Consider the following 22,364-nt stretch of genomic DNA (forward strand, 5'->3'; position numbering starts at 1 on the left):
AGCCAGACCCATGGGAACACCCACAGATGGTGTTTTGGCTTTTGTGTACATTCAGACACTCAAAGTCAACTTCAGAAATTTTAGAACTACATGTGCAGAAGAATAGCCCTGCAAAAGCTGTAAAAAAAAATCAATAAATAGGACTTAAAAAAACTCTACACTATATTTACACGCTTCAGAATACTGGCCCTTGCTTGCGTGTATGAGTTACTTTAAGGCAGAACCCCAGACAGTAACTGAGGACAGGTTACAGAATTTCTCATAAGCTTTTAAATATCATGCCATCAACATTCATTAATTCCCTCTATTTTTCTTTGTCACCAACCATGTTTTCCCTTTCACTTGGCCTGTCCCCCCACTTCTTTGTCCTTATGCTGACTAAAATGCTGTATGACACTTCAAAGCTTCCATTTGGCTTGTCTCAGCTCACCTTCTTCCCCACAGTTAGGGTTTGGTGGTTTTATGCCCAGTTGTGTTGTATCAGAGTAGGGAATGGCAGTATCTACATGTGTAACTGTCTTGGTTTAGCAGTGGTGAGAGAAGTGGAAGGAGGGTCAAAGATAATTTCTCCCTGTTTTCTCCTAGCTGCCAAACTCCACTTTAGCATGTGTACATGTGTAGAATTGTAGTGCTACATAAGAAATGTGTCCTTTATTTCACAAGTGATAGCCCTGTTGGCTTCAGGAAATAATGAAACATTGTCAGATTGACATTTGGGCACCTGAAGTAAATCTTGAGCTCATCTTAGTTTGCATTTACAGCCAAGCAAAGAGACCCAAGCCAAAGGAAGGAAGAAAGGGAGGGAGGGAAGAAGGAAGGAAGGAGCAAGAGACTTCTGGCCAAGATAGCGACATAGATAAACATGGCTTGCCTCCTTCCCCAACCACATCAAAATTACAACTAAATTATAGAACAGCCATAACACAGAACCATCGGAGATTGAGTTGAATGGAAGTCTGATAAGTATGGAATTAAAGAAACCACATCCATCCAGACTGTTAGGAAGGGCAGAGATACAGAATGGGCTGGTCCATTATTCACATGTGGTAGATAAAAATTCGGGAGGGGTATCTCGGGAGTGAGGAGTCCCAGCCCTACACCAGGCCTCCCAGCCCAGGGTTTTCAATGCCAGGAGGATAAGTCCCCGTAACTTCTGGCTGCAAAAACCAGCAGGGATTGAGCAGGTAGAAGAGACTACTGGAGTCCCAGGCAGTTCCTCTTAAAGAGCCCAACACGGATTTACTCAGATTCTCTCCCTCTGAGCTCCAGCACTGGGTAATAGCTTGAAAGGAACCTGTGGCATACAGGGAGGAAGCGAAGTGTCTGGCATCAAGGCAAGAACCGGGGAACAGCTTTCTCCTGGACAGAAAGGCAGGGAGAGGCTTTTGTCCCTTTTCTGAACCCTTCCCATACAGAGCCACAGAGCCCACAGGTGAGTGCCATATCTGAAACTCCATCCCTGACTAACACTGTTTGTCCCACCCTGGAGATCCCCTGAGGCTCCATCCCACCCAATTTACAGCTGTTAACAGTGGCTTTTCCCTATGAATGGTTGGTCTTGGCTTGTGCTTCACAACTTCCTAAATCCTCTAAAACAAGCAACAGCCAGCCTCAGTGAGCTCCAGGCCCAGCATTAGCAGCTACCAGCCTAGATCCATAGCTTAGCTTTGCCTGGGAATATCCCAGTCCAGTACAAGTAGCAGCCATCTCAGATTGCTCTATAGCTCAGGCAGGGTGTCACCAGGAAAAATACAGGTGGGGGCTCACATTGGCCTGCACCTCTCGGGGAACCCCAGGGCCTGTGCACTCAGTGGACAGCTACAGACCATGTCAGAGTACCACTACCCTGCCTCTGTATAGCTGATACTCCACAGAGGGTGGAGGTTTGTGGTAAGTGGTCACTGCCAGTCTTTGCAGTTGACTGGCCTGGGTAAATCCCTCCCATTGATCTGCCAACAGCTATCAAAGCTCAACTACAAGAGGAGAGTACTCAGCCCACATGGAAGGCACACCTTGAGTATCCACCTTAGGTGATAGGGGAGGCTGTGCTGCTGGACCCTATAGGACACCTACTACATTAGACCATGCTACCAAGATAGGAAGCTGTAACAATTCTATCTAATACATAGAAACAAACACAGGGAGACTACCAAAATGAGGAGACAAAGAAACATGGCCCAAATCAAAGAACAGATCAAAAATCCAGAAAAGAAACTAAACAAAATGGAGATAAGCAATCTATCAGATGCACAGTTTAAAACAATGGTCATAAGGATGCTCAAGAAACTTAGTGAGGACCTCAAGAGCATAAAAAAGATCCAGTCAGAAATGAAGGATACACTAATTGAAATAAAGAACAATTTATAGGGAAACAACAGTAGAGTGGATGAAGCCAAGAATCAAATCAATGATTTGGAACATGAGGAAGCAAAAAATCAGCAATCAGAACCACAAGAAAAAAGAATTAAAAAAATGAGGATAGTGTAAGCAGCCTCTGGGACAAAATCAAGAGATCCACCATTTGCGTCATAGGGGTACCAGAAGGAGAAGAGAAAAGAACAAGAAATTAGAAATCTATTTTAAAAAATAATGAAAGAAAACTTGCCTAATTTGGTGAAGGAAATAGACATGTAAGTCCAGGAAGCACAGAGAGTCTCAAACAAGATGGATCCAAAGAGGCCCACTCCAAGACACATAATAATTAAAATGCCAAAGGTTAAAGATAAAGACAGAATCTGAAAAGCAGCAAGAGAAAACAAGTTAGTTACCTACAGGGGAGTTCACATAAAACTGTCAGCTGATTTCTCAAAAGAAACTTTGCAGGCTAGAAGGGATTGGCAAGAAATATTCAAAGTCATGGAAAGTGGGGACCTACATCCAAGATTGCTCTACCTAGCAAAGATATCACTTAGAATTGAAGGTCAGATAAAGAGCTTCCCAGATAAGAAAAAAACTAAAGGAATTCATCATTGCCAAACCATTATTATATGAAATGTTAAGGGACCTTTTTAAGAAAAAGAAGAAGATCAAAACCATGAACAGTAATATGGCAAAAAATAAAATCTATCAACAGTTGAATCTAAAAAACTAAGCAAACAAGAACAGACACAGAATCATGGATACAGAGAGCATTTTGATGGTTGTCGGACAGGAAGGGTGGTGGTGTCGGGGAATGGGTGAAGAGGTGAAGGGATGAAGAAGTACAAATAGGTAGTCACCGAATAGCCGTGGGGACGTAAAGTACAGTATAGGAAATGGAGTAGCCAAAGAACCTATACGCATGACCCAGGGACATGAACAGTGGTGTGGGCATTGCCTGAGGCAGTTGAGGGTGCTTGGTCCAGGGAAGCAAAAGGGGAAAAACTGGCACAATTATAGTAGCATAATCAATAAAATATAATTAAAAACATAAGAAAAATCTTTAAAAATAAAATTAAGAAAAAGGAAATAAAAGAGCCACGTGTACAAAGTGACCACAGCGGTGGTGTGCTGTGGGTTGGCTATCCCATCGTCTTCGGGCAGTGATGCTGGTACAGGCAAGACTTTTGCCTTTTTATTCATTGAGAACATTTGAATGAAAATTTAGTGATATATGTTGAAGAGACATTGTTTATTAATTCTTGCAGAACTAGGTTCACATGGGGCAGAGATAAATAAGACTATGAAATCTGTCACATAGGGCTCCCTCTTTTAGAGGTGAACTTGCCTTCCTTAGGTGAAAGCCTGAGAATGATCCAAAGCTCTGGTCTCTGGGACAGTCTGCCGCGTCTTTGCAGCACAGGACCAGAGGCTTTGGGAGGTCAGCCTCTCCCACACTTAGGAGTCAACTCCCCCACCTATTCCAAACTGAGCTGCATTCTGTGTACCCTGAGAGTTGGCCCTCTTCAAACACACCAGCTATCTAATCATCAGAAGCCATTATGAATCATGATGAGATGCTTTTCGAACAGGGTGCCGGGAGAGTTAGAATAAAGGCCCCTCCTGCAGGCTGTGTCTGAGGCTGTGAGCATTAAATAGTGTGAAATGTGTGACTCCAAAAAACCTCCCTAGAAGGAATATTCAGTATCTACAATTCATCATTTATGGCTCCATCCCACTCACCAGCCCATATTTAATGAGCTGTCTCCACTGGGGAAGAATGGGGATGTGGATGCGGGCCCTGGTTACATATTCAGCAGACAGCATTTACTTATTTATTTGATGTGCAATTAGGGGCGCTTTTATGTACACTTAGATGCACAATTAGGAGCCCTGTGGGGGCCCCTCTGAGACATTAGGAGAAAGAATGAGACTAAATGGTCTGCCTCCGTCCCCAAGCAGCCAGTGTGGCTTCCTCTGGTTCCTAAGAGTATTTCGGAAGTGGGGGGGTATGAGCTCAGGGAATTGATGCATTACTGTCACCCCCCAGATTAGTAAAGGTTTTTGAACTGTCTGAGATGATGAGACAGGAAAAGAAAATAATATTTACAGGAAATATTCCATTAACTGTGAAACTGATTCCCAGTGGAGTTTGTCTGCTAAATTATTCAGTGTGCTAAGCACTCCATTAAGTGCACTGCTGACTTAGTTTTCAGTTTCTGTTTGGATGCACTTGGCTTACTTGGGGGTTGCTGAGTCCTCCACCTTGGCTGGCCCTGGGTGGGTGCCTTCCTCATTCCATTATCTGTATTCCCCTTAGAAAGCACACCCTGTGCACCCCAGAGTAGAAAAACTCCACTTAATCCTTTTAGCATTTTTAGCATTTTGCTACCTTTGCTTTTTCACAGGGCTGGATCAAAGGGCCTCCTCTGGTTGCCCCCTATCAGTCCTTCAGATCTCATTCTGCTGAGAGATCTGGAAGGGTTCAATGCCTGTGGGTGACAGGCTCTGGCCTTGGGTCACCAAGGAGGGCCTGCCTCCCAGCTATGAGCAGGCCTGCCAGAGGAATAATACGGTAGGGGGAGGGCAGAGAGAGTCTGCCATCTAAAATAACTCTCTAAGAAAGAAAGACAAAAAGCCATTGTATTCTAAGAAAATCGGCATGCCCTTCCCAAAGCATTAATACTAGACATGCTCTTCTCAAAGCATCAATATAAGGCATGGCTGAAATCTCTCTCTGACCACTGAGAATGCCAGTCTCTGCCCATGCAAGAATTGCAGTCACCTGAAAGCATTGAGCTGGAACTTTAGAACTTCAGTAGGAGGCGTTGAATATGAAATCCTCTCCAGTAAAATGGTCCCCATATGAGAATTACCAGGTGTCTGTTGTGGGCCAGGTCCTGCTCCAGGCCCTGCAGATGTGACAGTGAACAAAAGAGAGAGGTCTCTGCCCTGGCAGAGCTTACAGTCTGGGAGGGAAGATGGTTAAGTGATAACATTAAGTCAGTCTGTAATGTATAGTATTAGAGCGCTAAATTCTACAAAGACCACAAATCAGACGAAGAAAGAGTGGGAAAGGTGTGGATGGTCTGGAGTGGCCTCTCAAAGAGGGGATTCTCAGAAGTGCTGGGAGTATAGCACCCTGGGCCCCCCCAGGAGGCAGAGTCTGAGATGGATTCACATGCAGGAGGTGTGTTGGGAAGTGCTCTGGAATTCAGCTGGTGAGGAAAGGAAAGGAAGCAGGACCAGGCAGAGTGGCAAGCTGAGCTGTGGTGAAATCTTGGATGAAGCTCTGAATTTGGAATGACCCCGAGAGCCATTGTTGTGAGGCTGAGGACCAAGCCTTAGCCTCAGCATCAAGCATTCATTAGATGTAGGTGACTAAAGGAGAAGGCCATGACCTTGGGCAGGGCAGCAACTCTTGGAGAGAGAATAAATCCTCAGTCCTGAATGGAAGGAAGAGCAGGTCAGTACAGCAGTTTTTATAGCAGTGGCTCTTGAAGTGTGGCCCTTGGACCAGCAGCATCTGTGTCACCTGGCCATGTGTTAGATTTAAAAACTGAGTCCCCTGCCAAGACTCACAGACTCTGAGACTTGAGGGGGAGGTGGGATTCGGGAGTCTGTGTTTTCACGGGCCCTCAAGGTGGTTTGGACTCGGGCTGTGAAGCATGAGGACCACTAGTCCACAGACAGAGAGCAAGGATCTTTCTGTGTGATTTTACTCTGTAGTTTAGTGTTGGAAGATATTTCAGTCTGTGCTAAAACCAAATCCTTTTCCTGGAGCAGTTAAACCTTCAAAAACAAAAGATTTTATAAGCCAGGGGCCTCCATATGCACTCAAAGGCCCCAAGTAAATGTCAAAGTCTCAACCAAAGAGGAGTTTTGGTGCTATTAACTCACTTCCAGTGTTTTCAAAAAAAGTTGTGATGAATAACTTATTTAACCTCTCTCGTGCCTCTCCTTTTATGTCTGTGAAATGGAGACTAAGAAATGAGAAATAGTCTAACTTTCTTCATCTTGAATACGTTTATGTCTCAAAGAGTTTCCTGTTCCCAAGATTAAAGTTCTGATGTCCTTGGCACTGCAAATATCGTTACAGTCTCTTTTATACTGAACGTGAGAGGTGGGATCGCCACGAAGAGCAAACAATGTCTCTTTGTTAAGAGGATTAATTTTTTTCTTGGTTGTGGGATCTGGGAACCGAGGGTCCCTCCGTTCCCACAGGTTCCTGCGGAGGCCGTTTTGGAGCCTGGTGCTGAGTAAGCCAAACCTCCAAGGACACCAGCTTGCATTCTTGTCGTATTCTTATTGAAGTTGTGCCCACAGTACCTGTGCTGGGGTCAGACTGTCACTCTGAAGAAGGTGGTGCTGTGAACAGGAAGTAAGAGCATTGCCCCATCTGGGTGGATAACCCTTAGAGAGTAGCGATAAATTGAGAATAATTTCTCTGTAACAGTACGGAAGGAGAGAGGTGGAATTACACCTTTAAGAAGAGGCAGGTCCACATCTCTCTCAGGGTGACATGCATGGAGGTACCTCTTGGAAGGCAGTGCACCTGGTCCCTGGGATACTGGCTTGCAGGGTTCTCACAGAACCCTTTGGGTGCTACGAACCTGCCCCCAGCTCAGGCAACCTATTCAATGTAGTGGCAAGATATCTGCTCTAAGAGTCCAGAAAGCCTGGTTCCAGCTCCACTTCCATGAGATGAGTCACTTCCCTGGGCCTGTTTCCTCATCGACAAGGCTGTTGTTCTGGGTGATCAGGAGTCTTGAGGCTGAGAGACTCTTGAAACTAGAAATAAGTCAGAGGACTGCAGCAAGGAAAAGCTCATTATACAGCCAGAAAGGACTAATGAATAAAAGGAAAAATAAAAAAGCAGCATGTTCCTGGAAGAAAGTGGTAGAGAGACAAAATGCTCATTTTCAGGTAGCTTTCTTTTTGTCCTCAAGTTTGGCCAAAGCCCGAGCTAGATCTGATTAGATGGCCAAGGTCCTTTTTCTCCCTTCCCCAAACTGACACATCTGTCCCTTTTGTGAGGTGTGAGGTCTCCAGGGCTCATCCGCTGTCCACAGCAGTGACTGGTCTCAGACTCGTTCTTCCTGCATGAGCAGGCACCTGTGGCAGCTGAAAAGGCCATTTAAACAGCTACGTTGATTATGAGGGCTGTTGGAGTCAAATACGTTTGATATTTATAACATGCAAATAAACACCGAGCCAGACAGGCCAGCAGCCCCCTGAGGCCAATAGCTTCTCAGTCACTCACAGAATCACGGTCCCACCCTCGGGAAGCCCCACTGACCTTGGATGTAACTTAAAGAAGCAAATCAAAATGGAGCAGTGTTGTTGGGTCCCAGAAGAGCATCCTCCGCAGAAGAGCACCCAGCAGCCCCGCCCACTCCAAAAGGAGCCGTGAACCCAGAAACTTACGACCACAGTTGGTTTTTCTGGCTGAAAAACCAAAGACTTTACTAGTTGGATAAGAACACTCACTGCCTGAGACTCAAAAGGCAAAATGCTTCCGTCTCACACTGTCCTTTTAAATGTGTTCAGACAAAAAATAATGCAGTCAGACCCCTGATTTTTCGGACCACTCCCAGGTGACACAAAATCACACAGTCAGTTTAAGTAGCAAAATGAATTTTATTAAGAAATTAGAGTCCCCCTATCCTTTGTAAGAACCAGAGCTCCAAGCTTGATTTAGAGTTAAACTGTCTCTGCTTTCCCAGTTTGGTCACACCTCTCCTCCCCAGCCCGTCTGACACTCGCTTGGTTAAATTCCTCAGGCAGGAGTCAGGCAGGAGTCAGGCAGCAGGCTTAGCTGCCCCTTAACCTCAGGAGATGCCAGCAACGTCCTCCCCCATGATCCTCATTTACCCCCTCCTGCTAGGTTTGCTGAAGGCATGAGCCCCTCTCTGGGCAGGGCTCACCCAGGGCGCATCTTTTTACTTCTAAAATCTTCCCTCAGTTTCTATCTTCCTAAATGTTTTATACCCCAACTGAGGGAAACAGTTTGAGAATCATCTAAACCATAAGGATTTAATATTAAAAAAATTGTTTTAATTGTGGTAAAATACCCATAACATAAAATTCACCGTTTCGAAGTGTCCGGTTTAGTAGTAGTAGGCACACTGACATCGCTGTGCAAGCAGTCTCCAGAACTCCTTCATCTTGCAAAATCTGAGCTGTTCCACTCAGCCAGTCCTCAGCCCTCACTTCTGGCAACCACTCGTTCTACTTCCTTTTTCTCTGAGCTTGACTACTTCCTATGAATGGTATTACACACCATTTGCCTTTTTGTGACCGTAGGGTATTAGTGTCCAAACTAGGACACTTCTGAAAGTGACCAGGGTGCTGGTTAATCATCACACAGCCTCAGACCCAGCACAGCTCTCACAGGCTCCCCAAGGCCTGTCGTGGCCTGTTGAACCGGCACAGGGACCTGCCTAGCTAGCTCTTGGTCTTTTTCTTCCCCTCTCCCCCTAAAGGTCTACTCACTATTCACTTTAAGGAGATTGATCATCTTACAGCCTCAGCCCGGATTTCCATTCTCAGATCCTGTGGCTCTGGTTGTGCTGTGGAGTCATTACCCAACATCCAGCACGATCTGTGACAAAGCTGTTGCTGAGCCAGCAACTGGGGAGACTTCAGAGAGCCCTTCCATCCAACCACCCCATTCCTTTCAGCAGCGCCCATGAGTGTTTCTGGTATTACGTGCAGTTTTGCAAGTCTGCTTGCCAATCCTTATAATCATTCTGGAAGGTGCATACTGGCATGGAATGTGGCCTGTGGGCTCCCCAGTCCCAACCCCTGAGCAGACTCAGCCTCCTTGTGATGAGTGTTCTGTCCCAAGCTTTTAGGAGGGCACAGACTCCAAGGGGTCCGGATGCCATGCTCTCCAGGCCTGATGTTTGACTGGAAACCAAACCCCAGCCCACCTGCAACACACATGAAGAGCCACAGCTGAGTAAATTTCCTGTGTGCATGCTTGCATCCACCTGTCTGTCAGTGAATACGTCACTGAGTTGATGCTTTCAGCTGTGGGGTTGGAAAAGCCATACAAAATGAGTCAGTGGCCAGATTTCTCGCCTGCTGACATATGAAAGACTGCGGGGGTCACACAGAGAGGAGGACACCCCTGTGAGGTGCCTCAGCCGTGACAGCTGGAGCTGTCAGGCTGGGGGAGGACAGCTGCTATCTGCAGAGGTCACCCCAGAGATCCGAGAGGAGGGCCTGGTAGGAGAACTGTTGGACAAGTTGGGGGATGGTGCATTGGGCGGGAGGCTTCTTATGAAGAAAGGGCATCATTGGGGATTAGGGGGAGGTTTCCTGGACTGCCAGCTCCTCGTAAATAATTTAGGGAGTTTTAACCGGAGAGCGTCTTACGATTCATGATTAACCCATTCTAGAACTTACCAGTCCTAACAGGGAAGCTCCTAGTCCCTTTGAGTGTCTCCCGAAGCCCGAGGCACCCACAAACCCACTTTTCTGACCTGCTGGGCTTGCCTATTCCAGACATTTCAAATGGAGGAAAACAATCTGGGACCTTTTGTAGGTGGGTGGTTTCAATTAATGTTTTCAAGGTTGCTCTGTGTTGTAGCATGAATTGGAATTTTATTCACTTTCAGGGCTGAGTAATATCCCACTGTCCTCTGATGTTTTCTCCCGCACTTTCTGCGGTAACACGGCATGGTGGTGCCCTGGGGCTCTGCACTCACTGTATGTCCTCACTCAGCCGCAGGCTGTGACAGCCCCTCCGACCCTCCTTTCTGTTTGTCCTCTGACTGCCTTACTTACTGCGTAGTTTTCTTATTTGCCTACCTCTCCCCTCACAAAAACACGAAAGGGCTTGTCTGTTTTTTCCACTGCTGTATGCCTAGCACGGTACCTGACACGTGGTAGACGCTCAATAAATAGACGTTAAACGAATGAAAGCAGTCAGGGCAGAATATCCAAAAGCTTGTTGTGACCCATCACCGATTTCAAGGATATCTGTGTGTGTGTGTGTGTGTGTGTGTGTGTGTGTGTGTGTGTGTGTGTGGTGGCCTCGTTGAAATTAGGACGAATAGTAGAGCTCCTCTAAGGAAGGGTTTGAGAGTGAGGCGTTGTAAGGGAAAGGAAGCAGGGGGGAGGCATGAGAGCTTCTCACAGCTTAGACTATTGATGGGAAAATGAAAAGTATACAGAGTCCCTACCAGTCCCGCTGGACTGTCCCTCCATTCTACTTTTTAACAAAAAAGTTTGTCTCTTAAACAAAATGGATCCTAAGAGCCAATAGTAACTGGACATCGAGAGTGAATTGCGGGAGTATGGCAGGCCCTTGAGCAATTCTGGGTGCTCCGACCGCCTCTCCTTTCCTTGAAGCAGGAAACATTACGCTGGGAACCACTGCTTGATGAATCCGGTAAACTTCATTTTGTCTTGGTAGAGACATCTCAGCTAGTTTCTGCTGAGCTGTCCGATACTTCGCAAGCTCTGTGAGTTGTTTTTTGTTTTTTTTAATGAACATGGTTCAGAGGGGAAGCCCGAGTGAGCTGACCTCCCTAAAAGTGTGAACCTGTGTAACACCGAAGCCTGGCACGGCCCGAAGGTGTCACTGTGAATCTGTCCGCACTCCCAGTACCCTGAAGCTCCGTGTCAGCACTGCCAGTGAGCAGGGAGGGTACTGAGGCAATTTTTCAGGTGGAATAAGTGGTGAGGAGTCACTCCAGGTCGGGACTAGGATTCCAGCTTGAGCCCCTGATCTCCCGAGACCTTAGATGCCCCCCGTTCACTTTGAAATCCAGCGTAGCTCAGACAGAGCTGGCAGAAGGAGAAAGGGCTGTAGTCCTGGGTTGGGGCTCTTGAGCTGGCGCTCACGGCCACTTCCCTCTTGCCACATCCCTTGCAGTGTGGAAACGTATTTTTAACAAGATGTCTAGGTTCAACCACTGACGGTTCCTGCTATAATGGAAGTTGCCTGAAATTCAAGCAAACAGATCAGGGTTCAAATACCACCATTCCTCATCTGTGTGACTGAGAAAGTGACTTAAATTTTCTGAACTTCAGTTGCTGTAATAACTACCTCATAAAACTCTTCACTCATTCGTTCACTCAACAATAATTATTCAGTGCTTAATATGCCCCAGGTATTGGGCTAAGTGCCAGGAAAATACCTTCAAGGAGCTCAGTCTGGGAGAGGAGTCATTTGAGTAGAATAGAGAATTGCAACATGGGATGGTAATTGCTCTGGCAGAGGGATGTATCTGAATATCCAGGAGAACTAGCCTGGAATGGGGCTGGGAAGGCTGGGGGTTGGGGCAACTCTGGTGAAAAGAAAGGGTTTTAGGACAGGCAGCTGAGTAGAAGGCTGCATTTTCTCCTCTGCTGTCGCCCCCCCTTCCCCATATTCACAGTTCCCCCAGTTGGTCTGCCCCGCCCCCCCCTCCCAATTCTTCTAGGGAAACAGGAACAAAGCAGAGCTTTAAATAGGAGCTGCCCTCCTGGAAAGACAGAGATTCTAGAGTTAGCATTCTCACCTCTGCACAGTGCCCTCATCTTTCTGGGAAGGAAAAATTGTGGGGCAGATGCACAGGTGCTCCAGCAAGAGGATCCTGAGAGAGAAGCCACCAAGTTCAACCTGGGCCCAAGCTGCAGAGACGGCCTCTCCCGCCCTTCAGGCAGCTGTGGGGTTGGACCCTCCAGTGGGAAGTCGGGGCTGAGGTGGGACAGGCCCCAGGGTCCCCTCTGCGCTGGCTGCAGCCGCCACTGCGGAGCAGCCAGCAAGACCAGGAGTGTCCTCGGCAGCAGCCCGACTTGACAAGCAAGCTGCCAACCCTGGCCCGGTGCCCACTCAGCCTCCGTGCTCCCTGAGCCGCTCTCCAAGCAGGAGCAGCCAGAGCTCACACCTGAGGGCTCTGGCAGCAGGCAGTCCGCCTCCTCCCAGCACAGTACCCACAGAAACCATACCTGCAGGACCGGCCCTCCCCCGCAGGCAGGACGGGCCAGCCTGGGAAGCGCTGCCGTTTTAAAGTGCACGCAAGCCTCTCTCAAATAGTTATTCCCGAAGGGCCCTGAGGCTTCCTAATTTCTTTCAGCTTTGTTTCACATGGATACCATTAGGTAGAGTTTTGTCATTTCATCTTTTTTGTTTCTTAGCTTGATTGTGCAGGTTTTAGTCATGGGTATGTATGTTTGTTTCCGCATAGCGCCAGTTGCCGACCCATTCTCTGTCCTACCCCTATCTTCTGGGGAGTCAGGTGCCTCCACAGGGAAGTCAGGGGACTCGCTGTGATGCCACACCTCCAACAGAACTGCCAGGTGAACTGAACCAGAGAACTGAAAACTGCCCCTAGTGCCAACCCCGCCCCCCAAAACAGAAGAAGAAAACCCATATGCTTTCCTCAAAGGCTGCCCTCCAAAGTAGTCAAAACAAAACCCCTACAGCAGCCTAGTTGCCACTGCAGGTGACATGGTCCGTCATAATTCGGAGATGTCAGATATACCTCAAACTAATTCCTTCTTTGACGGCTCCCGTTGACATAGTCTTAGCAGGTATAATTAGCTTTCAAATGTTTTTTGAAGGGAACCCTGGAGCACAGAGAAGGTAAGCCACACACAAGTGGGTCACAGCGCCCATGGCTAGAAAGCCCACAGCTAGACCCAGGGGTGCTGCCTGGCTGGCTTCTCTGTTCCAACACTAGCCTCATCCATGCCCCAGCGGCCTCTCTGAGGAGAGAAGAAATGACAGGAGTAGGCGGAGGATAAAAATGGAAAAATACTTTCAGCTTCTCTGTAAAGTTTTTACGTTTGCCAAACCTTTGTGATATGTCTTTCTGCAACAAAAGCCAAAGTACACAGAATAAAATCATATATAGAGAGAGGCCCTCCCAGGAGAAAAAGAAAAGGAAATTGAGTCCAATGGGGAAAAATAAAATGGCATGTTTTTCTCTAGGCCTGTTTAACCCTCGGTGACCCTCTTGCCCTTTTTCCTCTGGTAGTAATGACTCATCAGGCTAAAGCTAAAAGGTTTTTGATGGGTTAAAAAGAGGCCATCCATGAAAGGGGTCAAGGCCCGGTGCTTTGGGTGTCTGTCACTGAATTAACCAAATCAATTTAGAGCTCGTGTCCTCTGACAGTGAGGAGGAGGCCACCGGCCAGAGGGACATCTTGATCCCATGAGGTCTGGCTGCGGAGAAGAGTTAGCCACTGTTTTCTTTGCTGGGGTTGTGGCCCTCTCAGGAGGTGACAGATGCCAGGAGCCCTCTTTCAGTGCAGGTGAGGAAGGGCGTACTCACACGCGCTTTGTAAGTGAATTGTTTGTAGATGTAGTTGGCCAGTGCTGGGGGCCTGTTTGGTTCCCAGGACGACCCATTCCCTGGGTACTGAGCTGCATTGCCATTGGGCCCTTTTTTCTCAGGGTGAAAGTTTGGGGATTCGAAGTTATAGCAGGAAAATGGTCAAAACCGACTCAGGTGCTGACCGGCTCAGACCGGGGACCGAGAAGCCCACCGACAACTCAGCGAACGGTGGCAGTGACCGCGAGGCTGGGCCGGGCCTGTGCTTGCATTACAACTGATCCAATGAACAGGGAGCATTTTTTAAGATGCCCGTGGCACCATGTTAGCCGTCTTTGAAAGAAAATTACACAGACCTGTACTTTGGCCTGATACATGTTCAAAGTATTCAGAACTTTATTTTTTACATTAAGAATAATACTTGCATGTAAATGATGGAGGGGAAAGAGCATAATAACAACTAGTGTTTATTGACTGCTAACTCAATAATAAAAAATAAATATACCAGCTACCCTTTTAAGCACTTTATACACATTCATTCATTCATACAGCAGCCCTATGAAAACAAAACTGGTTATTGGCGGTAGTTCTTCAAAGGTGAGAAGACTAAAACACAAATTGTATTGCTAATGCTACACAGCCAGTAAGTGGTAGACAGTGTGGCTTTGACAACCATGCTTTTACTCAGTCCTAGTCTGCATTGTCTCCCAAGTAGGAATTGTTCTAAGACAAGCTACTGGATTTTTTAAATTCCAAAGAGAAGCAGTGTGACATGCGGGGGGATTTACAGTGTTGACCTTCAACCCATCCACAGGATGTGGGAATGCCCACACACAGCCCTCCTTTTATAGGAAAGGAAGCTGAGAAGCAGAGGGACTTACAAAGTCAGGGCAATCACTGAGGCCTCCTGACTTCCAAGCCAGCGTTCTTGCCCCTCAGAATGATGAAGCAAACCATGGAGAGTAGTGATGAGTGAATATTGATTGTCTGAGACAAAAGCGTGGGACGTATCTCAATAAGAGGGTGTGACAACTCCATAAATTTTTAAAAGCCTGATACAGAAACTACAGGGTTTCTTACTTTTTCAAATCAGGGTTACATTGGTTTATAACAGTATGTGAACTTCAGGTGTACGACATTGTGAATTGGTACCAGTACACACTACAGCTTGCTCTCCACCCAAGGTCCAGTTTCCACCCATCACCGTACATTGGACCCTTTTTACCCTTTCTGCCCTCCCCCCACCTCTTCCCCTCTGATCACCACCCACCTGTTTACATCTTGTTCTTGTTTTGGTTTGGTTTTTATTCCACATATGAGTGAAATCATGATACTTGTCTCCGATGTATTTCTCCTAGCATAATACCCTCAAGGTCCATCCATATGGACTCAAATGACAAGATTCCATCTCTTCACATTTTTTACAGCTGAGTACTATTCCTGTGTGTATGTGCATGTCGTATCTTCTTTCCTCATTCATCCATCGTTGGACACTTAGGTTGTTTCCATATCTTGACTATTGTAAATGATACTACGATGAACATAGGGATGCATATATATATTTAAATTATGTTTTTGTATTCTTTGAATAAATAGCCAGAAGTGGAATAGCTGGAGCATGTGGTGGTTCTCATTTAATTTTTTGAGGCACCTTCATACTGTTTTCCATATTAGCTACACTGATTTACAACCCCACCAACAGTGCACAAGCTTTCCCCTTTCTGCAGCACTTCCTCCTCGTCTGTTTTATATTAGTCAGCCTATCAGCTATGAGGTGCTATCTCCTTGTGGTTTGGATTTGCATTTTCCTAATAATTAGTAATGGTGAATATCTTTTCAGGTGCCTATTGGCCATAGGTATGTCTTCTTTGGGAAAATGTCTATTCAAGTCCTCTGCCCATTTTTAAATCAGGTTGTCTGTTTTGTTATTGTTGGGTTGTATGAGTTCTTATTATAATTTGGATGTTAATTCCTCATTGGATATATGATTTGCAAATATCTTCTCCCATTTGGTCAATTGCCTTTTTGTTTTGTTGATGGTTTCCTTTGCTGTATAGGTGCTTTTTATTTAGATGTAGTCCCATTTATTTATTCTTACTTTTGTTTCCTTGTTGTTGAAGTCAAATCCACAAAAACATCACTAAGACTGATGTCCAAGACTTAGCACCTATGTTTTCTTCTTCTTTTTTTAAAAAAATATTTTATTGTCATTCAATTACAGTTGTCTACATTTTCCCCCACCACTCCCCCACACCCCAGCCAAACCCACTCCCTCCCCTGCTTCCACCCTCCCCCTTGATTTTGTCCATGTGTCCTTTATAGTAGCTCCTGAAAACCCTTCTCCCCACTGTCCCCTTCCCCCTTCCCTCTGGCTATTGTTAGATTGTTCTTAATTTCAGTGTCTCTGGTTATATTTTGTTTGCTTTTTTCTTTTGTTGATTATGTATGTTTCTTCTATTTATTTTGTAGTTTAAGGTCTTACATTCACATCTTTAATCCATTTTTAGTTGATTTGTGTGTATTGTACAAGATCGTGGTCTAGTTTCATTTTTTTGCATAAGGCTGTCCAGTTTTCCCAACACCCCTTATTGAAGACACTTTCCTTTCTCTATTACATGTTCTTGGTTCTATTGCCATAAGTTATTTGTCTTACAGGTGTGGGTTTATTTCTGGGCTCTCAATTCTGTTCCATTGGTCTGTGTGTCTGTTTTTCTGCCAATCAATATCATACTGTTTTGATTACTATAGCTTTGAAGTTGAAGGAGTACAGTTTGAAGTTGGGGAGTATGATACCTCTGCCCCCCCCCCCATGGATTGCTTTGGCTATTTGGGGTCTTTAGTGGTTCCATACAAATTTTAGTATTTTTCATTCTATTTCTGTGAGAAATGCTCTTAGGATTTTCACAGGGACCGCACTGAATCTGTTGATTGCCCGAGGAAACATTGGCATTTTAACAATGTCAGTCGTTCCACTCCGTGAGCACAGAATATCTTTCCATTTCTTTGTGTCTTCAGTTAACTGTAGATGATTTTAAACTCCATCAGGAAGTTATTACTACATGAGTGCCATCTGCTTTGTGGATGTTGCATCTTCCGAAATAGATTTAGATTGCAAGCTTCTTACAATACAAATGTGCATTAGACATCATGTCCTTCCTTTTCCTACCAGCACAGGCTCCTGCAGAGTAGATACCACTACTTGAGTGATTGAAAGGGGTGGGGATTACATGTTGCCAAAAACTCCAAGGCCTTGCTTCCTTCTGATATAAAAAATGTCTGACATACGGCGTTAACCCACTAAAAACATGCTTTTGTTGTTCCCTAGCGTGCATTCTCCCATCATGGCAGAACCTCATCAGGGCTCACCTGATAAGGTTCTCTGAGCACACAGGCGTGGTTTTTTTGTGGTGCACTTCCATTTTAAATAAACTCCACCCACTCCTTTTGTCCTGTAGTCCCCAAGGTGTGTGGCAATTCATTTTTTATTTACTGAAGGTATAAATATACCCAGAAAGTAGTGAGTGACAGCCTTTCTAGAAAATGAACAGAGCAGAAGTAAAATAAAGAAGTTTGTTAGTATGTATGTTTCCTCTGAGCCCGGAGACTATTCCTGGCCGTGAGTCTAATTCTTCTTAGAAGACGACTCCTTGCTGGTATTTGGAAAGCATTCAGCGTCCTGTAGACTGCCAAGGGCCTTTGAAGAAGTGATCATTTGCTTAATCATCAGCTTGAAACAGCCTTGTTCTCACTCATTGTCAGGACTCCCTGGTGTGTTAGAAAGAGCCCAGGACAGAAATCACAAAAGTGGGTCTCAACATCAGTTACTTATTTAACCTCTGCCAGTCCCTTAACCTCCTTCCACTGGGCCTTCTTTATCTGGGAAAGGAGGGGGCTGGACCAGACGGGTGCTGGCCTTCTGCATAATGGCCCCTCTAGGAGAAGCAGGAAGTTACTCAGAGAGAGGTCATTAAGGGACTTGGTGATTCATCCTCAGGGACAGGAGGAAGACAAGACTCCCTGAAGTCCCAGTCAAGGATCAGAGCCACTAGAGTGAGCTTCCTCTCAAGACTTTATTTCTGCATCATTCTGTAAGCTGTCCCACCACCCATGAGCTACCCTAGCACTCGGGAAACACTTTCAGGGAGGAAGTCTCATGGAGTCAAGGCCCCTTCGTCTGGCCCTGGTGGGCGGGGGTAACATTAGCCCTTTCCTGCTCCGGCAGCTGTACACAGGATGTGGGAATCCAGAAGACCAGCTAATGGGACCCACTAACCAGGTCCTGCCCTTTAGGTGTTTACAGGTACCCTGTCCCACTTGGGGCTGCAGGTGGTATTTATTAGCCACTCTTGTTTGCTCTCCATGGGAAAACATTTTCCATCCCCTATTCTATACATTGGGACATTTCTTGGGAATCACAATCTGGGTCAGAAACGACGACTCCACATCTAGTGCCAGCCCTCCAAGGAGAGGGACAGACCCCATTTCCATAAACCACTTCCAAATGGTGTCTCTGCATTTAATCAGGGCAAGCGCAGATGATTAAGGCTATTCTTAATCATGGTTTTTGTTGTTAGGCTTCTCTCGAACGTTACCGAATACTAAGGCACCTCTGAGTAGACAACTAGAGGAATCCAGATCTGTCAGAAGAGAAAGAAGTAACATCACTTCCAGCATAAAAGGGAAGAAAAGTCACTCTAGAGGACTAAACAGATTGGGTTTTATACTTCTTACAGTCACACTGTTGCTCACTTGTAAAAATCATTCTACTCATAAAGTCAACTAGCCATTAGTGAGTAAGACCTCTTCCCATGAATCGGGGGCCCTTGTGGAAAGGAACATGGTTGAAGGTTAGAGTAATGGGCCAGGTGCCCTTGACTCCTATTTCTGGTTCCTTCACTGACTTGCTGTGTGGCCTTAGGCACTTTTCCTAGTTTCTCTGGGCCTCATTTTCCTCAATAAGAAAGTTTCCCATTCCCACTTCTCAGGATGCTAAAAGATCAAAGAAGGGATGTTTTCGGAGCATTTAAAGATGCCCTGGTGAAGCCCTGGCTGGTGTGGCTCAGTGGATTGAGCACTGGCCTGTGAACCGAAGGTCACTGGTTTGATGTCCTGTCAGGACCAGTGCCTGGGTTGTAGGCCAGGTCCCCAGTTGGGGGTGAGCAAAAGGCAACCAATCGATGTTTCTGTCCCTCTCTTTCTCCCTCCCTTCCCCTCTCTCTGAAAATAAATAAATAAGTAAATAAATAAATAAATAAAATCTTTTAAAAAAAAGATGCCCCGATGAAGTGTGTTAGAAAAGCCTTGATTTAAATTTATTAATTAAAAATCCTTGGTCATCAATAGACCCATGTGTTTTATCTTCGAATTAGGTCCTTGGGCATAAGTGCCGTAGGAGCCCTGCCAAACCCTAAGGGAGCTAGCACAGTCGTAATGGTCACCGCGTGTGTCTGGTGGGTCTCTGTTTGGAGTCGCAAAGCACATGGACATCTTTACCTGGTGCCAGAGTTCTGAAGCAGCTGTACTGAGCCAGGAAGTCTCTCTTAAAGTGACACAGATGATCAGGAGCTGCCCCCAAACCGGCACATCTGGGGCCCAGTGTAGCCTGTTGTCAGAGAGGCAGGGTGAAGCATCTTCTGTTTGCTTGTTGTTGTTACCCAGCCAGCTTCAGTGGAGGGTTTAGCAGGCAGGGCCTCCGAGCTGTGGGGCCCAGGGGCAGAAATGCACAGCCCTGGTGAAGAGACAGTGAGTGCCCTTGCAGCCAGGGGCAGCCAGCTGGTGGCCAGCCCCCTTGGTGCACAGCAGCAGCCGGCTGCCCTGGTACCCCTGCTGCCCAGCCCCTTTCATCCCCCAAGTGAGGAGAAAGGGTCAGGCCAGTGTGCCTGGTTCCTGGGACCCTGCTAATGTCCCAGTGTAATCCCATCCTGAAAAACTGCAGTCACCTCACTCCCACTTCTCTCCCCTGCACTTCATTTGCAAAAAATAGTTTTTTAAACCCCTTTTTAGGGCAGATGTGAGGCAGAGCCGTGGCTCTGCTCCTGTTAGAAAATGTCTACAGACCTCATCCTAGGGGGAGGCCAGCGCTGGGCGGCCAGGGTGCTGGGCCCAGGACAGGAGTCTGGGTGGCCGCAGCAGCTGCAGCAGTGGCAGCGAATTGCGGGCCGGCAGCAGAGCCCAGGGTTTGGGCGGGTGGCTGAGGCGGGGCCCTCCGCACCAACTGCATGGGGAGCACTGTAAGGGAAGCCCAAGTTTGTCCTGTTTTGCAGGGAGTTGGGGAGGGAGGAGCTGCCAGGGAGCCCACGGCTCTGAGTGTTGGCTGGAGGGTCCTTCAGCAGGCGTAGGGGCTCCAGATAAGAGGCCCAAGGGAGATGCTTGCAGGCAAGCCCGCACCAGGATTCCCTTCTTTCCTCCTGTTGGAGTGGAGACAGCAGATGCAGAGAGAGCGCCTTCCCACAAATGCTGCTGACCCCAGGACAGTGCCTGTGGCACCCGAACCAGTAGGGACCAAAGATGGGGACCAGGGAATAGTGTACAGGCCTGGCGCAGAATGACCACGCGGGGCCCTTCATCCAGACTTACAGAGAATTTCAGCATGGTGACAGCAGAGTGCTAAACCGGACGGGGGCCCTTCTGAGCCCGGGCCTTTGGGTCACATGCCCGTGATGGTGGTCCTGGCCCGGGTGGGGCAGCACAGGGGCTGAGGTTCCCCCCAGGGACCAGCCACCTTCCATCCACCCTTACCCTCAAAAGCGGGGAGAGGGAGAGAGAGAGAGGCAGGGACTGATCAGACACTTCCTTGGAGGTTTCCAGCGTGCAGATAATCAAATTATATTTTCTTAAACCCCAGTTGAGAGCTTGAGTGAGGAAGCTGAGGAGTAATTTTGGTTCTGAGGTATTCTCTCATTTCCCAGGATTTGGGAGGAGTCAGAACAATTAGGAATCATGGTAAGATCTAGTGTGTGGGGTGCTTAGTTTGTGCCAAAGCCGTGCCGAGGGTCTGTTGCTGCCAAGATGTACCTGGAAGGGGCTGCTAGTGCCATTTCACAGATGGGAAAACTGAGGCTAAAGGAAGTGCTACGACTTGCTGAAGAGCCGGCAGCTTGGATGTAGGAAACCTAGATTCAAACAGACGCAGTCAGACTCTAGAACCTGAGTGCTGGCTGCTTGGGACTGGATGCTCCTGCCAGGGAATCCAAAGGTTCCGGTGCTTTTCTGGTTGTGGCTAAGTTCAAGTGGAACGTCCATAAGTATCTAACAAGGGGAGCTCTGAGAGGAACTGTGGGGGTTTTCACGGAGGGATTCAGTTAGCGCCACAGGGCATCAGTGAGGAGCCTGAGACTTGGTCCTGTCATCCGAGTCCTACGGGTTCTCCTCCGGCAGCATTTCATTCGTGACCTGCCGCGAAGCTGTTGGAGCCAGTGCAGTGGTTTGGTCGCTTGCTTTTCTTGAAACGTCTCTCCACCCACTTGGAGGCATCCCTAAACAAGAAAGAAAATTACAGCTTCCCTTGGCTTCAGAGTGACATGTACTTTGAGCTGTGGACCAAGGAGGTGGCTCTGTAACACAGGAGAGTGGGGGTCCTCCTCCTCATTATGTGGACAAAACAGTCATAAAATTCTGCCTAACAGGTTCTGAAGAGAAAAGAATGCAGTCATTCTAGAAACGGTTTTTATTCCAGCCATTTGACAGAGGGGTGGAGTCCTCCAGCCCAGCTGTGACTAGAAGTCCTGGGCCTGGGAGGAGAGGTTGAGGGGACACAGGGAAACCGCCCTCACGTCTTTAAGGGGAAACCATGAGTAGAGCCCCAGATGATAGGACTCTGGGTCTCGGGTGACACCCTGAAAAGCATATGCTGCTGGGAGGAGCCTGGGAAGACAAGAAGAGGATCCCTGCGTTACTCTTTCACAAAATAAACTCAAGTTCTAAATATATAGAAGGGGTGCAGTGTGAATGAGATATAAATAACATCTGCACAACTTTAACCTCTTCTGACATGTCCCATTGGGGTAACTTTCTTTTTCATTCTATGAAAGGCCACCCTCCCCACCCCCCAGCAGTGCTGCGGCCTTAATTACTCCCAGTCACGAAGTCCGCTTCTTAGTTAAGGGGTTCTCTCTTGGAAGGAAGAATGCCCACAGGGGCCTGAGGGGGGCCCCTGGGGAGCTTGTTTCACTGCCCACTTTTCAGAACTTCCTTCCATCCCCTTCTCACCCCCCCCTGCTCGAGCCCTGCCACAGCAGCGGACCCTTGGCTTGCTTTGTGCTGCAGGAAGAAGCAAGGGCTTGACAGGCTCCTGTTGTTATCTGGAGTCGCCTAGCCCAAAATAAGGTCAAGGCAGCCCCCGCCCTTCTCAGGGAGGCTTCCTGAGCTGCCGAATCACCGGGGTGAGTCCGAGCTCTTACACATTAGTGGCAGGAAGTGGAGTCCCGATGGGAGGCTGGGAATTTGAGCGCCTTCCCATTTCAGCACTGGAGGGAGGAAGCCTAGGGCAGCGCTCTCGCAGATGGCTACTGCTTCCTCCTGAGCGGCTCTGGGCTGGCCCCTCTGCCCCTCCCGCCAGCCTGCCTCCTCTCCGTCCTCTTCCCCCGCCCCTCTCCTTGGAGGGAAAAGTCTGCAGAGCTGGGAACTGTCTTGGAGAACTCAACAAAGGCAAAGCAGCCGGCAACAACTTGAAAAGAACTTGTTTTGTTCCCGTTCAGAAACCTGCAGGAAAATCCACACCCACGTTGCCAGGTT

At 47.4% G+C, this 22,364-nt stretch overlaps 1 protein-coding gene across 5 annotated transcripts in view; it reads left to right on the plus strand.

The window, feature by feature from the left end:
- FRMD4A (FERM domain containing 4A) overlaps positions 1–22,364 on the plus strand; it is a 445,706-nt gene that overhangs the window by 355,144 nt on the left and 68,198 nt on the right. The gene's annotated exons all lie outside the window — the stretch shown is intronic.

Source organism: Desmodus rotundus, chromosome 4, assembly GCF_022682495.2.
Source record: "Desmodus rotundus isolate HL8 chromosome 4, HLdesRot8A.1, whole genome shotgun sequence".
In the NCBI taxonomy this organism is placed as follows: domain Eukaryota; kingdom Metazoa; phylum Chordata; class Mammalia; order Chiroptera; family Phyllostomidae; genus Desmodus; species Desmodus rotundus.